Source organism: Buteo buteo, chromosome 27 (assembly GCF_964188355.1).
Source record: "Buteo buteo chromosome 27, bButBut1.hap1.1, whole genome shotgun sequence".
Taxonomy (NCBI): domain Eukaryota; kingdom Metazoa; phylum Chordata; class Aves; order Accipitriformes; family Accipitridae; genus Buteo; species Buteo buteo.
The window spans coordinates 13,800,907-13,814,127 of NC_134197.1; the positions used below are offsets into that span (position 1 = coordinate 13,800,907).

The following is a 13,221-nucleotide window of genomic DNA, read 5'->3' on the forward strand; positions in this document are numbered from 1 at the left end:
TCAGGAAAAAAGAGAACTCATTTTCAGTTAAGTTCCCCCATATCCTGCCCTCTCAAATCACTGCAAAGAACATCCATACAGTCTCAGAAATCCCATTATCTCCCTGTTCTTGTCACAAATTCAGCAGTGTTTCTTTGATAAATTACATTCCTTTCTACCATATTATTTTACTAAAAATAACAAGTCAGAATTCCTCTTAATTAAAGCCCACAACAGTAAATTGTATTTATATATAAAATTGGAATGTACACAAGTATATAATATAAATATAGTATATGCACATATAGATGGGACATGATGTACCATTACCAAAACAGCACTATCATTTCTGTAGCTCTTAAAGACCCCATTGTGATCTGTGATTCATGTGTTATCAGGAGCTGTGCTTGTCACCCAGAGCTCTATACCTCCTTCATATTTCTAGTTAAAATAGATTTTTTTTTTAGTTTGTCTACGCGATAAGTTATTCAGGAACAGTTATTCTTGTGCAGATGTCATCAGTCTGGAATGAAATGCTTTATCATTTTGATTTATCTTTATCCATATGTCCAAAACATTTCCCTTTTTCCAGATGAGGAAACCAAAGAACAAACCACCAGCAAGCCTGACTCCAGCCCACATGATGGATTAATCCAAACATCCGAACATTGGTGCTGGGCTCAGCCTAAGGACCCGCATCCTCCATTTACACGAATGCTCATAAATCAGGGCCTATCCTGTCCTCGCGCTGCCCTACAAAATTAATTTTTGATTTTTTGCATTTGTTACACTAGGCAAATTTCCCACTCTCGCCACATAAAAAAATAAATCCATACACAGAGCACATGGAATTAGAAACAATCTTCCCAAATTTCTGCCATCTTCCCAGCTGGGGAGTAATGAATTCAGGAACCAGACTTTTGCTGCATTGATTGAGCACATTAATCAGCAATTTTACTGGGACAGTTTTAAAAATATGAGGCTACAGTGTTATTTTGGTTACCTTCTGAACTTTTGAACAGTTACCCACCAACCCAGACTTACTCAAGATGTAGCATTCTCTCTCACATACAGCCCACACCTCTGCATGCATGTTATTTTCCCCAATAAGTCTTTCTTTTTCAAAATTACTAAGGATGCTGAAATACATAAAAGAACAAAAAGTATTACTCAACAAAAAATAAACTGTAGAGAAAAAGACATTTCTAAAATGACAGCAAACTCCAAGCACTGTGCATCCTCAGCACATCCTTAGTGATGCAGTGGGTGTGCAAGCTGATGCAATCAGGCACGTGTCTCTGTTGAAACATTCAAGTAAAAGAAAAAAAGATGTGGCACTTTGGTGCTTTATGCATGTTATCAGCCTGGAAAGGGAAAAAACTCCACCTCTCCCCACCTGCCAGCCCCACAAACTCAGCTTAGCATCGCAGATGTGGCTTCACAATAGCTCTTCCCATCCACCTCTGCTCCCATTGCTCAGCACCACTCCTGAGCTGAACTGCCCTCTAAGAAGTCATCTTTTTTTTGCAAGTTTTTAAGCTGAATTAGCTCACAGCATGGCCAACAGTGGTGATGCAGCAAGAGTGCAGGATCTTGCTGCAGGAGTGAAATGGGTGGCAAAGTGGGGGAGACAGGCAAACCTTGACTTTTCCCATACTCGAAGCGCAGCCCCGGAGCCTGGCTCTTGCACCAGCCGCGATTACATTCCCTACCTGCAACCCAAACACCACAAACTCGGCATCACTGAAAAAGCTCCTTAATAACAAAGGGCACTCACACGTTAGCTGTACGCTGACACCTTTCCAGGGGGTGGACGGTCCGGCTGAGAGGAGGGAGATGTAAGGGGGGAGAGAAGACTGTGCCAACGCCATCACGAGATACAAGCACCTCATGGTTATTTCTGTGTTCTTCATCACATCTATAAGTCAAATGCTGCACTTTCACTCATTTTGCAGACAAGCGACTGCAGCATATGTGGGAACACAGATAATTCCTGTATCAGAGGGATTTGGGCACTCAGATCACACAGACTTCCATCACAGGCCCACGGTGATTTCAGCGACTTGCCAGGGGGGCAGGAAAGGAGCCTGTGGCAGTGCAGGGAACTAACCCTGAGCGGCCCAGGGTCCGACTTTGGAACTGGCCATTGCTATTCTCCCACTGAACACAAAGGTGTTAAGGAGCTCAGGAAGAGCTTCACTACAAGACTTTAACTTTGTATGAATTTACTTAAAATTAGTTTGTGCCGTACAAGCACATAGGAAACAAACAATTAAGGAAGAGCATAGAAAGACTAGCCATTTGTTTTCCTGTGGTTAAATTTATTTTTGCAATAAGCCAGGGGCATGAGAGTACAAGCTCTCAGCCTGCGAAGCAGCCAGGCTGCAGCTCCTCCGGCTGAGCGCACCGTGGGGTGGGCACCAAGGTGTGGGCTGGCACGGGGACCCCCAGCTGCATCCCCTCAGCCCCCCGCCGGAGGCCAGGGCAAAGACTTCTGCACCAAACCCAAGGCTGCCACAGCTGCCCTGACCCCGCAAGCGACGCACACGTTCATATTTCCTTTATTAGCAGCGGTTTTGGCAAGACTTATGCCCACGCTGGGACAGCAGCAGCGCAGGAAGCAAAGGAAACCCAAGTGGCCCCAGGACACGCTGGCAAAAGCAACGGGGGTTTTGCGTGTAGCGTCGCACGGTACAGATACAGCTCACGAGGCTGCAGAAATGCATCTGATATCCTCACCTGCCCAGAGAAGGTGGCGGATGAGTCACAGCCGTAGGTAGGTCAGGCAGCGAGGCGCTGCTGGCAGGAACATGCTGAGCAGCCCCAAAAGCATCCCCGCGGGACACAAGCAGCCAATTCACCTCTCTCTTCCCAGCCAGCAAAAATGAAAACCCAGCCAGGAGCTTTATAGCCTCTTCATTTAAAAAATAAAATGGAAATAAACTTTAGGATGACGTTAACTAAAACTTTCTAAAATAAAACTTCCATTAAAAGGGAAGCTGAAAGTAGATATTTCTGAAGCTTCTGCATCCTCCACAATACTCGCCCTTATCTCATCCCGAACCCCCCCACGCCCCCCAGAGAAGCCGCTGCCTCCCCCTGCTTCAGCCTTGTGCTCCTTGCTCTAGTTAAAATAAAAGGGAAGGATCATTGTCTACAAAGACAGGCTTGCCGGGACACCAAGCTCCTAACAATCAAGTCACACTGTCAGGTTAATTAGCACATAAATTAAGAAATGTTTTGCACGCAGTAGTACAAGGCACAACCGTGACCCTCACTGACAGAGCACAGAAGAAAGGTTGTGCGGATAGAAATGAATAACGCACCAGGGAGCGAAGGCACAACTTTTTGCCATATCTATGGCCTGTGGTGCAGACAGTCTCAATAACCAAAGCAAATTAAAAGATTTACCCTGTTTCTACCCTAGCATCTATTTCTTCCTTGATTAATTGTTAAGATTTCTACTTAAAAAGTTGGGACATACTTTCCAAATATTTCCAAATTGGGCACCTAAACTATGTTTCGGCCACACTATTTCTGGGGCCAGACTGTAGCTGGGAACCACCATGCAGCTCCACTATCAGGTCAACCCCTCGACCCCGGCAGTAAGTGCCACCACATCAGGTGAAATTAGTACATCTGCAACTACCCTCCATCCTGCATTGCTCCCCTCACACCAAGGCAGGATCTTTGGATGATGATGACATCATTCAAATATTATGTTTGTTAATTGTTTCTATTAATTTTTGAAGAACCATGGATTAAATACATCACTCAAAACCTAGAACGCGAGAGGTCAAAATGTGCCTGTGTTCTAAGTAATAAGAAATTCCACTTGGATCCCTGAAATTTTCTCGAGGCTCCTTCTTACCCGAGGATGGCACAATTGTAGAAAAGACTTGAATAAACTTATTCTTCTGTAAGTAGAAAAATGAAAAAGATCTTGTATAGTAATACCGAGCCAGCCTGCCAGAAGAAAGGGGGGGGAACAGGACAACAAAAAACATGCTTAATCATGCCTTAATCTTTTAATGCAATGATTTCTGCCTTCAAGGATCTTCTGGTAAATACCACAAAAAGTCTCACCAGGAAAATCCCGTAAGCATTAATCTTACTGCTGGGCCCCGGCAGGTTTTCGTTGCGGTAGATCGCAGTCAGATGCTCCCTTGGCGCAGCAAGGGTATTGCTGGGACAGCAGACAGCCATGAAAACCTATTTCTGCTGTAAAAGCAGCACAGGTTCAAAGTCTGCTCCAGCTCATAACATGGGGAACCCCACCTGGAGCTCTGCCACCCCGTTACACACTGCCAGAATCCTGAAATGCCTCTTCTCCCCACGTCAGCAGCTCCTCTGTGGAGCCTGAGGCTATTTCTGGTGCTCCACCATGGCATGCCCAGGCCACCTCTTACTCACTGCTCCCTGTTTGTTCCAGGACAGGACAGGACGGCTCCTTCAGGTTACTCACATCCTGTGTGAACAACCCTCCGGTCCACCCAGTCACACCTCCTGGCCAGTACGACGGGTGACAACCCACCGGGACCATACCCATGGCTCTTCTGCCTTCATCCCTGTGGGACAAGCAGCCCAGGAGGAGATGGGGTATATTCAAACTGTCTGATGGGGTATTTTAAAACTGTCCAAACCGGGGTCACGCAGCTCTGAAGAAAGAGTAGGTTCACATGAACCCAAAATGAACTGTGCTTTTCAGAGTAGCTATTAATTTTAGGAGCATCGAGCAATGCAGCTGAGGGTTTGAGCTGCCAGTCAAAGTGTTACCCGAAAGACAATGTTTTGTGGAAGGGACAAACAGACATGGAATGGAAGGACTGGGATGGAGAGAGGATGTGTATATGCATGTGGATAGGCAGGTTTTGTTTTGACACATCCTTAGTCAATGGAGACCAGAAGTAGGAAAATTTTTTAAACCATTCTGTAATTTTACTTAAATCTTCCAATTTGCACACGCTTCATCCTCTTCTACCTTTTCTTAGCAGCAGCAGACCTTAAGGGCAGGGATTTGAAGGACAGAACAACAGCTTTACAAAACCATTTCCCAGAGCTCTTGTTAGCCCCAAACAGGCAACAACCGTGGGGTGAACACAAAACAACAAACACACCACACAGGTTTTGCAAGCTGAACCACTGCAAATTGGCAAGAAATAGCTGTACACGTGCTAGAGGCACAGAAATTAAAGGGAAGGACAACTTCAGGAAATGCGTCCAGACACACAGACAAACATGCCAGGGATGAGTAAGAGCGAAGGAAGGGAACCAGCAGGAGCTGGAGGAGGAACGGGTGAGCCCTTCTCACACTACCACCCTGGGCAGAATCACAAACTGGTGAGAATGGACACTGGATTGACAAACCCACTGCCACTCTGATAACTGCCACCCAGCAAAAAGCTGCTCACTGAAAACGTCTAAGCAACGTGTACAGAGGATTTGTACTGGGTAGAGGCCATGGCCAAGTACGCCACTACGGGGAAAGGTGGGTCCCCCCAGCAGCTTGGGGTGCTCTCCCAGTGCCACATGAAAGCTAAAGGAGTCACTAATGGTCAGAGAGGGCTCAATCAGAGCAAGCTCACAAGACACACAGAGAAATATCTCAAGTCATTCTCGCCAGGCACCATTCTCAGCACTGATGCCTTCAATTAAAAGGAATCTCAATCCACGCAAAGGCCACTGACAGAGTTGCTCCAGATTTAGCAAATGCCGATTTTAATACTTTGCCACAGAGTTCCCCTTGCAGAAAAGGGCCGTATGGATGGGCAAAAATCTCCCTTCACCAACACATGCTCAGGAAAGTACACCACCAGGAAGTTATACAATGTATTCATCACATTTAATCCCATTTAGGCCCATAAATGCCACAATTTTACAGTAAGCTATACAGGGAATCACATACACACGTTGCATATGCACCCTGAACACCCCCGGACGTCTGCTTGGCCAAAGGTTAAGGTGCTTGGTTTTCTCACAGTCTGACATCCATGCCATGAACTCAGACCATCAGAAAGATGGCACCAGTGGTATTCTGCTTTTACTGGGATTCTGGCACTTAATGCAGTTTTAAAATGCACGTTGCTGTTCCCAGCAACTGCCTCACTCTTCATACTTTCACCTCACTGCATTTCCCCCTGATCGTTTTAGCACATCCCCATATATCCCTTTCTTATCCTCCTTAAACTGCCTTTATCAATCCTGCTTTGTATTTGGTGCCCCCAGACATTTCTCTTCCTGCCCGAGTATAGCCAGAAAAATAAACTCATAGAAGGCAATAAATTTGCCTTTGAAAGTAAGAAATTGCTACCTATTTTCTGCAGTATGTCAGTATCTAAATAATATCTTATCTAAATAACAAGCATCTTTGCTTATTTTTCTAACCCCTTTGCTTACTGGCAAGCCTTTGAATGCCAGGCTGTAGGACATGCAGTGACCTGGGGAACCGAAAGAGCAAACAAGCTCAGATGGGTTAAATATCCAGTACCAGAAAGGCTCAGGAGTAGCACAACCTACAAGGCCAAGAAATAGGTGGGTGAATGGTGGAACTGGTTAAGGAGAAGTTCGGGAGGTCTGACTGTGCTGCAGCTTCCCGAAATATGCGGCACATATTTATCAAGTGAGCATTAAGGGACCAGCACCTGCTCCAGGAGAAAAGACTCTTTTTTCTAAGGTCCCAGAGCTCATAAACCCCAAAAAACTCCATCTATGTCATTTCTTTCCCCCCCCTCTCCTTCCTTTCCTTTCCTGCCCATTCACATAACCAGAGTTTGAGAAAATTACAACTAAAGATCCAAGTTCCTGGCTGTGATTGCTGAAACTTCGCTCTCCACGTTAATTTGGAAAAGGCTTTTTCAGACTGCAGAGTGCCATCTAGATGAAGGAAGGAAGATTTGCTGCAAAACAGCCAGCTGGAGGTAATAAATCCATCAGGGATGCATTGCAGAATGCCTACAAGATGCTTTGCAGAACAGCTCTTTGTAGACTGCAGATGTTTTGTGGCAATTTTTTTAAAGTACTAAAATCCTCCTGTGGCTGAATGAGCAATGCTCTCAAATGGCTTGTGGGATGAGACGAGAGCCCTTTTAGTTTAGCATTTGAATATTTATGCATTCTTACAGAGAAAGAGTTTAGGTCCTTATTTTTTTCCAGGCTTTTTAAGGGTTCACCTGGTTCAGATGGACACTGTATCTGGACAATTTTGAGGCTGGGTTTCCAGGCAGACCCTCATTAAAAAGACACATGTGGATGGGGACAACTGGACTTGAATGACATCCTGCACATAAATGAATGAATTGTTTACATATGTGCAAGTATTTGCCTATGGGGAAGTATTAGAAGGCATAGGCTCTACGAGCTGTTTAAGACAGGCTAAAAACCTTGCCTATATCATGAATAGAAAAAAAATTTGTCCAGGGTAACTACAGAGACACGGTGGGCTGCAGTGCTGCAGCAAAAGGGGACTGCTCCAAGAAACAGTGCTCCCACAAACCTGCCAAGCAGCACTAAGGAACCAAACAAGATATACACCTATCTTCTCTCCTCCTGTGCCAAGAAAGCAACCACATACTTACAGGCTAAGCATCTTCGTTTCTGTAAAAAGTAGTAAGAAAAGTGCAGGGAAGTCTCTCCTAACTTTACACCAAATTGTGCCTGAGGGCAGATCACTGAAGATGTCAACCACCCACAGAAATACCAGCGGCTCCGGAGCCCTTCAAGAACAACACTGGACACGCAGTGACCTCCTAAGCACGCCAGTGCAAGCCCCAGACATGCCTTCCCTGCCCAGGAGTTTCCTTCTGGTGTAGATGAGCCTGAAGACAAGGTGATGCTGCGAAGGTATCGAGGAGGATGAAATCCCCGCTGACCTGCATGGGGCAGGAGGGCAGCTCCTGCTGTACCGTCACCTTCATTAAATCCAGCGTGGAAATCAGCCCAGTGCACCTTGCTGGCTCCCCTTGCTCCAGCTCTCCCCCTCACAAGATAACCTCTTTAAGGTTTAAGGAAAAATTCGGCTGAAGGCAGAGCGGGGGAGACAGCAAGCAGCACGAATGTGAATTGCCTTTCTCCTGGGCCTATGTCAAAACCCCATCTGACAAATTCATCGTTTAAACTAAGCAGCGCTGAAATAGCCAAACAACGTCTCCTATCAGGAGTCCATATTTAAAAGACAGGCTGCAGCAGCACAAAGCCACCCTCCAGGAGCACAATCATTTCTTTGGGAGTTACAAAATGATACACTAGCACAGCAATGTAATAAATAATAGACCTGGTGAATAATGCAAATAAAACGTTTTCACTTCCTATTTTTCATGTTTCTAAATATATTTCCTTCCCTTGCAGTCAGGCCCTTTCTGCCTTGCCTTTCACAAACCTTCACGGAGCAGAGACAAACTGCAAAGGGACCAGGGAGAAACGGAGGGGCTGCTGCCACCCATGCCTCGTCCCCGCTTCCCTCTGCCACACTCTGACGGGACCAGGAAGGCAGGGGCTGGGTTTAGATTCAGCAGGGAGGCTCTCCCAGCCTGTAATTACGCCAACAGCTTCACAAGAGCTCTACTTTGGGTCTAATTAAGACTTATCAGAGTTGAAAACAAACAGAACTTGGTTCTTTCTGACACAATAGGCCATTTACATGTGCAAAGCAAAAAGATGAAAACAAAAAAGGATGGAAATGAAGAGGGGGGGGAGAAAAAAAAAAAAAAAAAAGAGGTCTGTGCCCAGCATTTTGACTCAGGACAGGGAGGCCTTCACCAGCATCACCATCGGAGACAGTGGGATTGTGGCTGGAGGGACGGAGCCTGACCCAGTGTTCCTCACTCACTGGTTAGGGTGCACTTGCTAATTGCTCCCCAGCACGCTGTTTGTTAATGCTGTGAAGCAGGAGGGAAATTCAGCGTTTCATAGCTTCGGATGGCTGAGAGACAGGGGCAGGAGGAGAGGCAGCACATACTGGCTCTCAGGGTGAAGGGCTGCACACTTTTACAACCGCAGGGGAGACTGTGTGTATTGAATACCTAATGTAGGTGCAAAAAAAGGACACTAATTCAGAGTTTTTCAAAAAATACAAGAACCGTGCCAGACGCCAGCAGATGAACTGTTTAACCCCTATGTTAAATGGGAAGGGGCAGGTTCCCACCCAGCGCAAGCGTGTGCACGGCAATTCAGCCCCAAGCCTTTGCTTACCCTACCTCCAGAGAGCCACAGACAACAACCGCAGTTCATTCACTCTTTTCCTAGGCTCTTGTCTCATATGAAGAGCAGAAGGCGAGGAAGGTGAGTGCTGCGCTGCAGCCGATCCGGCCTTCGGCGCAGGTCGCGGTGCTGAGCCCGGCACAGCTGCTGGAGTGCCAGTGCCCTCTCCTGTTCGGCACACTCCGGCTTCCCTCCTCGCTCCACAGCAGGTTTGCACGCCTTCAGAGGCTGGTGGGAAATGTTTCCAGACATAGTCCGATATCCTGCTACCGACTGCTAAAAATGGTATTTATAAGATTAAGAGAAAAGTGAAAACGCTGCAGAACTTACTTGGACGCTGCACCCTCTTCGCTGCAGTCCAGGAAAGTTATCGCTTGCACTGGGCCATTTAGGAAAAAATAATCCTCAAACTATCTCATTCCATTAAGTACAGCAGGCTCGGATCTTCTTTCCAGAGCGCATCTCCAATGACATTCAGTTTTACTTTCTGTGGCTGTAACTCAAACTCCAGCTGCTGCCAAAAGCATTTGCGAAGTCACAGAGGAGGAAACCGAAGCCAAAGGGGACTCATTAGCGGGTCCGATGTCAGGGAAGTTTATGCTCCCATTACACCTGGACTGTTTTCCAGACTTTTCACACCAGCACTTAATTACGACAGCACAGACTCATCCTCGTTTTACCACAGTACCAAAAGCAGTGGCTATGCCACAAAGTGTTTTCTAACAACTCTTTTTGTTCAGTTACCCTGAGAATTTCTGAAGGGGAGCTCTGATGAAGTTGCTTTCTGGTCTAATATTATCACTTATCCTAAAGCAGCCAAAGGAATCAAAAGAATGAGCAGCAGACCTTTTCCCTGTTGCAAGGCAGGAATATTCCCAAGGACAAGGTCCCTCAGATGCCTTAGTATGGGCAAATTATCAGACTGAAGTGAAAAAAAACTAGAATTGTTATGATGTATCAACAGAGGGAACTTTCTTTCCTTCTTCTGAATCACCACTGCCTGGAGTCATGCTGTAATGGGGAAATTTCAACCCCGGGCTATTACAATGAAGGTTTCCAACTCTTGTGTTTGGAGAGAACTGCTGGAAACAGCGACACTTAATGGCTCAAAATTAAGACAAATAAAAAGAACCCAAAGCTCCCCAGAATGAACTCAGCTGAGCAAGTGCTCTGGCAAGTGCACTGCAAACTGAGCAGTGAAGACGCTCCTATCAAATAGGATTTTTGAGTTCCTGACATGTACTTATATCTTCAGTAATTACCATTTCTCTTTTATCACCCCTGTGCCACGATGCTCATACAATCTCAGTTTCTCCAGTGGCAGGGGCCACCCAACAGCTAAGGAAGGAGGGGAGTGAAATATAAAACTGCTGCCCGGTCATTGACTAGTCAACTAAAGGAAGAAATGCAGAGACTGCGTTCTCTACAGAGAACACACTTAGCCAGGTTAATGAAAACAACCCTAATAAGCTGAAAACATGGACAGCAAAAACCACACAAGTTAAGAGTGTATGAACGTGTTGAGCACGTTTCAGCTTTAGGAAGCTTGCAAGCAGACCCGTGCATGAAAGAGGAGTTCCTTGGGACACTGCTGGGCAGAGCAGGGCTTTGGTGACACCGCTGCCACCAGCACCAAGGGAAATCATCCCACAGGGGCTCTGGGGTGCACGGTACCTCCTGGCAAAGTCAGACTCTGCTCCTGGGGACGCTCTGCCTTCTGAAACCTAAAATGCTCCAACTGGAGCAGTACCAGTTTGACCCGTTGAAACCCAGGGCTCAGATGAGCTGGTGGACACCTTTCATCCTGTAAAGCAGCTCTCGTGCCGCTGTTCCAGTTTCAGAGTTATTCTTACCGTCACCAGAAACAACCAGCAATAGACAACAAGTGCGGAGCGTTTCTGATTACTGATGGGCAACCTGACATGGCATGTTATTCCTTATTTCTCCTGTGCTGTTCTCCAAGTAAAATTAACAGGGTCAGCTGAAATTTCATACTAAAATATTACCCAGTATGTTGGTAGCAATATATTTACATAGTCTCCCTTGCTTTAAAAGTTGTAATAACCTGTATAGTAGCTTTAATTCTGCTTTGTGTTTTGCCAGTTAGAAACAACAAATACAGCTGCTCTGTTATCAGCTGCCAAGTTTCCTGGCACTGTCTTTCTATAAACCTATTTGCTGGCAGCTCCTTCTGGGAGCAGAGACCTGGTGTGGGGTTCACATGCTCCAGCAGAGACATTACTACAGGGCACAGAGAAGCAAGACCACACTGGAGCCTGTGGTCACAGGGGTAACACCAAGGAGCCCTGGGCCAGCCAAAGAGTAAAGCTGATACCACAAAGCAAAGATGCAAAGGCCTCGGATGGTAACACCCAGGAGTTACCTACAGCTTTCACATGCAGATTTTGACATCTCTGATTTTTTTTTTTTTTCTGCAACTCAAATCCATGAAAGAAAAAATTAATTTGTCCCAGTTTCGATGCTCACATAAAAACCATCAATATACCAGGGTTTTTCCAATGACAAATTCTGGTTTTCATCAGTTCTTCAGATAACATATGTTCACACAGCAGTAATTAGGACCAGATCTGGAACTTGCTGAAAGCCAGTTGGGAAATAGGGAGGTTTATCCAAGAACAAGTTTTGGAGCTCTTAGGAAACAAGGGAGATGTTGCAGTAAAATAAACTTAAGTTTAGAAGATACTAAAGGTGTTTCTATACCATAAGCTGGGTTGGCTGGAACCTAAAATGAGTCACATGCAATGACTTGTGGCTGCAACTCCAAACACCCAGCAGCCCTACGACATTTTTCAGAAAAGCCGATCAATGGACTTCCATATTCACCATCTGTGGATGCCAGACAGACATGCAAGCAGGAAATGATGCTCCATATTTCTGAGAAAAAACAGTCGCAAAGTAAAATATGAAGGGAAAGCCGTACATCCAAGAGCCTACCTGTACTGAAGAACTGCATCTTCATCAGACAAATCAACCCCTTTATATCAAAAACACCAGGTTTGCAGTCTTCTGGCCTGAAACAGGAGCAGCTGAACTCAGAGCTTCCTTGAGCCGATTCACGTGCTGCGTGTAAGTGTGGGCATCCCCTATGGCGTTCAGGCCAGGGTGTAACCCAGGTGAGGATGGAGCCGTCCATGCAGGAGATGATATGGACCATGAAAAGAGACATTAAAGGTGGGCACGTCCCCCACAGCTCAGGTCCCCACTGCAGCTCCACATCAGCCAGTGCAAAGCAAATTCAGAGTACTGCTGCCAGGGTCTGTTGCAAATCCACCCCACAACTCTCCTCCTTTAAGCTCTGCATGGGTGCTAAAGGAGGCTGCTGAGGGTTTCCTTCTCTGTAGGACAAAAAACATTATTTAATCAATGACTTCAAAGCCATTTATGGCACAAAAGGTCTCTCCTGAAATGTCTAGTTACAGCTGATGCCTATGCCTAACAAGCTGCTTTTCTTGATGAAATCACTGCTGACACTCAGCATTTTCCTTCCACCTGCCCTGCAAGGAAGATGATTTCGAGCCACTTTAGAGGTCCATGTGCTCAGGGCAACTTTAGGCACTAATTGCCCCGGTGAAATAGCATCCACGCTTAGCTCCAGGGGGGCACTCGCTGCGGTACAGCATCACCAACACAGGGACAACACCACCCTTTGTGTTCCCCATTCAGAGAGCCTCCTCCTCAGTGAAGCATTTGCTTTTCCTCTTGTTTACAGCCAAAAAGCATCAGTCCAAGGTATAATATATATAAATTGTATAAGTAAAGATACATTGTATAATACTTACTTGTGATAACTAAAAATGCATTCATACTAGAATTACGAGCCTCGCAGTCTCTGAAATCGCTAAAACAGCTAAAAGTAGGAAGTGTTTAATTGCACTCTGAGTAACTGATGGATTTCAGTCCATCTGTAATACTTAAACTTAACAGTTATCTCAGATAGCTACATCCACGTTAACAAATAAGAAGAAAAAGGTCAAGTTCAAAGCACACTGAAATCAATACAGCTCTAAATGTACTCATTTGAGATTA

The 13,221-nt window shown here is 45.7% G+C and overlaps 1 long non-coding RNA gene across 1 annotated transcript in view; it reads right to left on the reverse strand.

Annotated features, from left to right (window-relative positions):
• LOC142045251 (uncharacterized) overlaps positions 1–9,633 on the reverse strand; it is a 68,048-nt gene extending 58,415 nt beyond the window's left edge. Inside the window, exons 1-2 of the long non-coding RNA XR_012654549.1 lie at positions 9,505–9,633; positions 9,171–9,402 (exon numbers count right to left, since the gene is read on the reverse strand). This is a non-coding gene — a long non-coding RNA (uncharacterized LOC142045251). The remainder of the gene's footprint in view (positions 1–9,170; positions 9,403–9,504) is intronic.
• Positions 9,634–13,221: the final 3,588 nt, after the last annotated feature.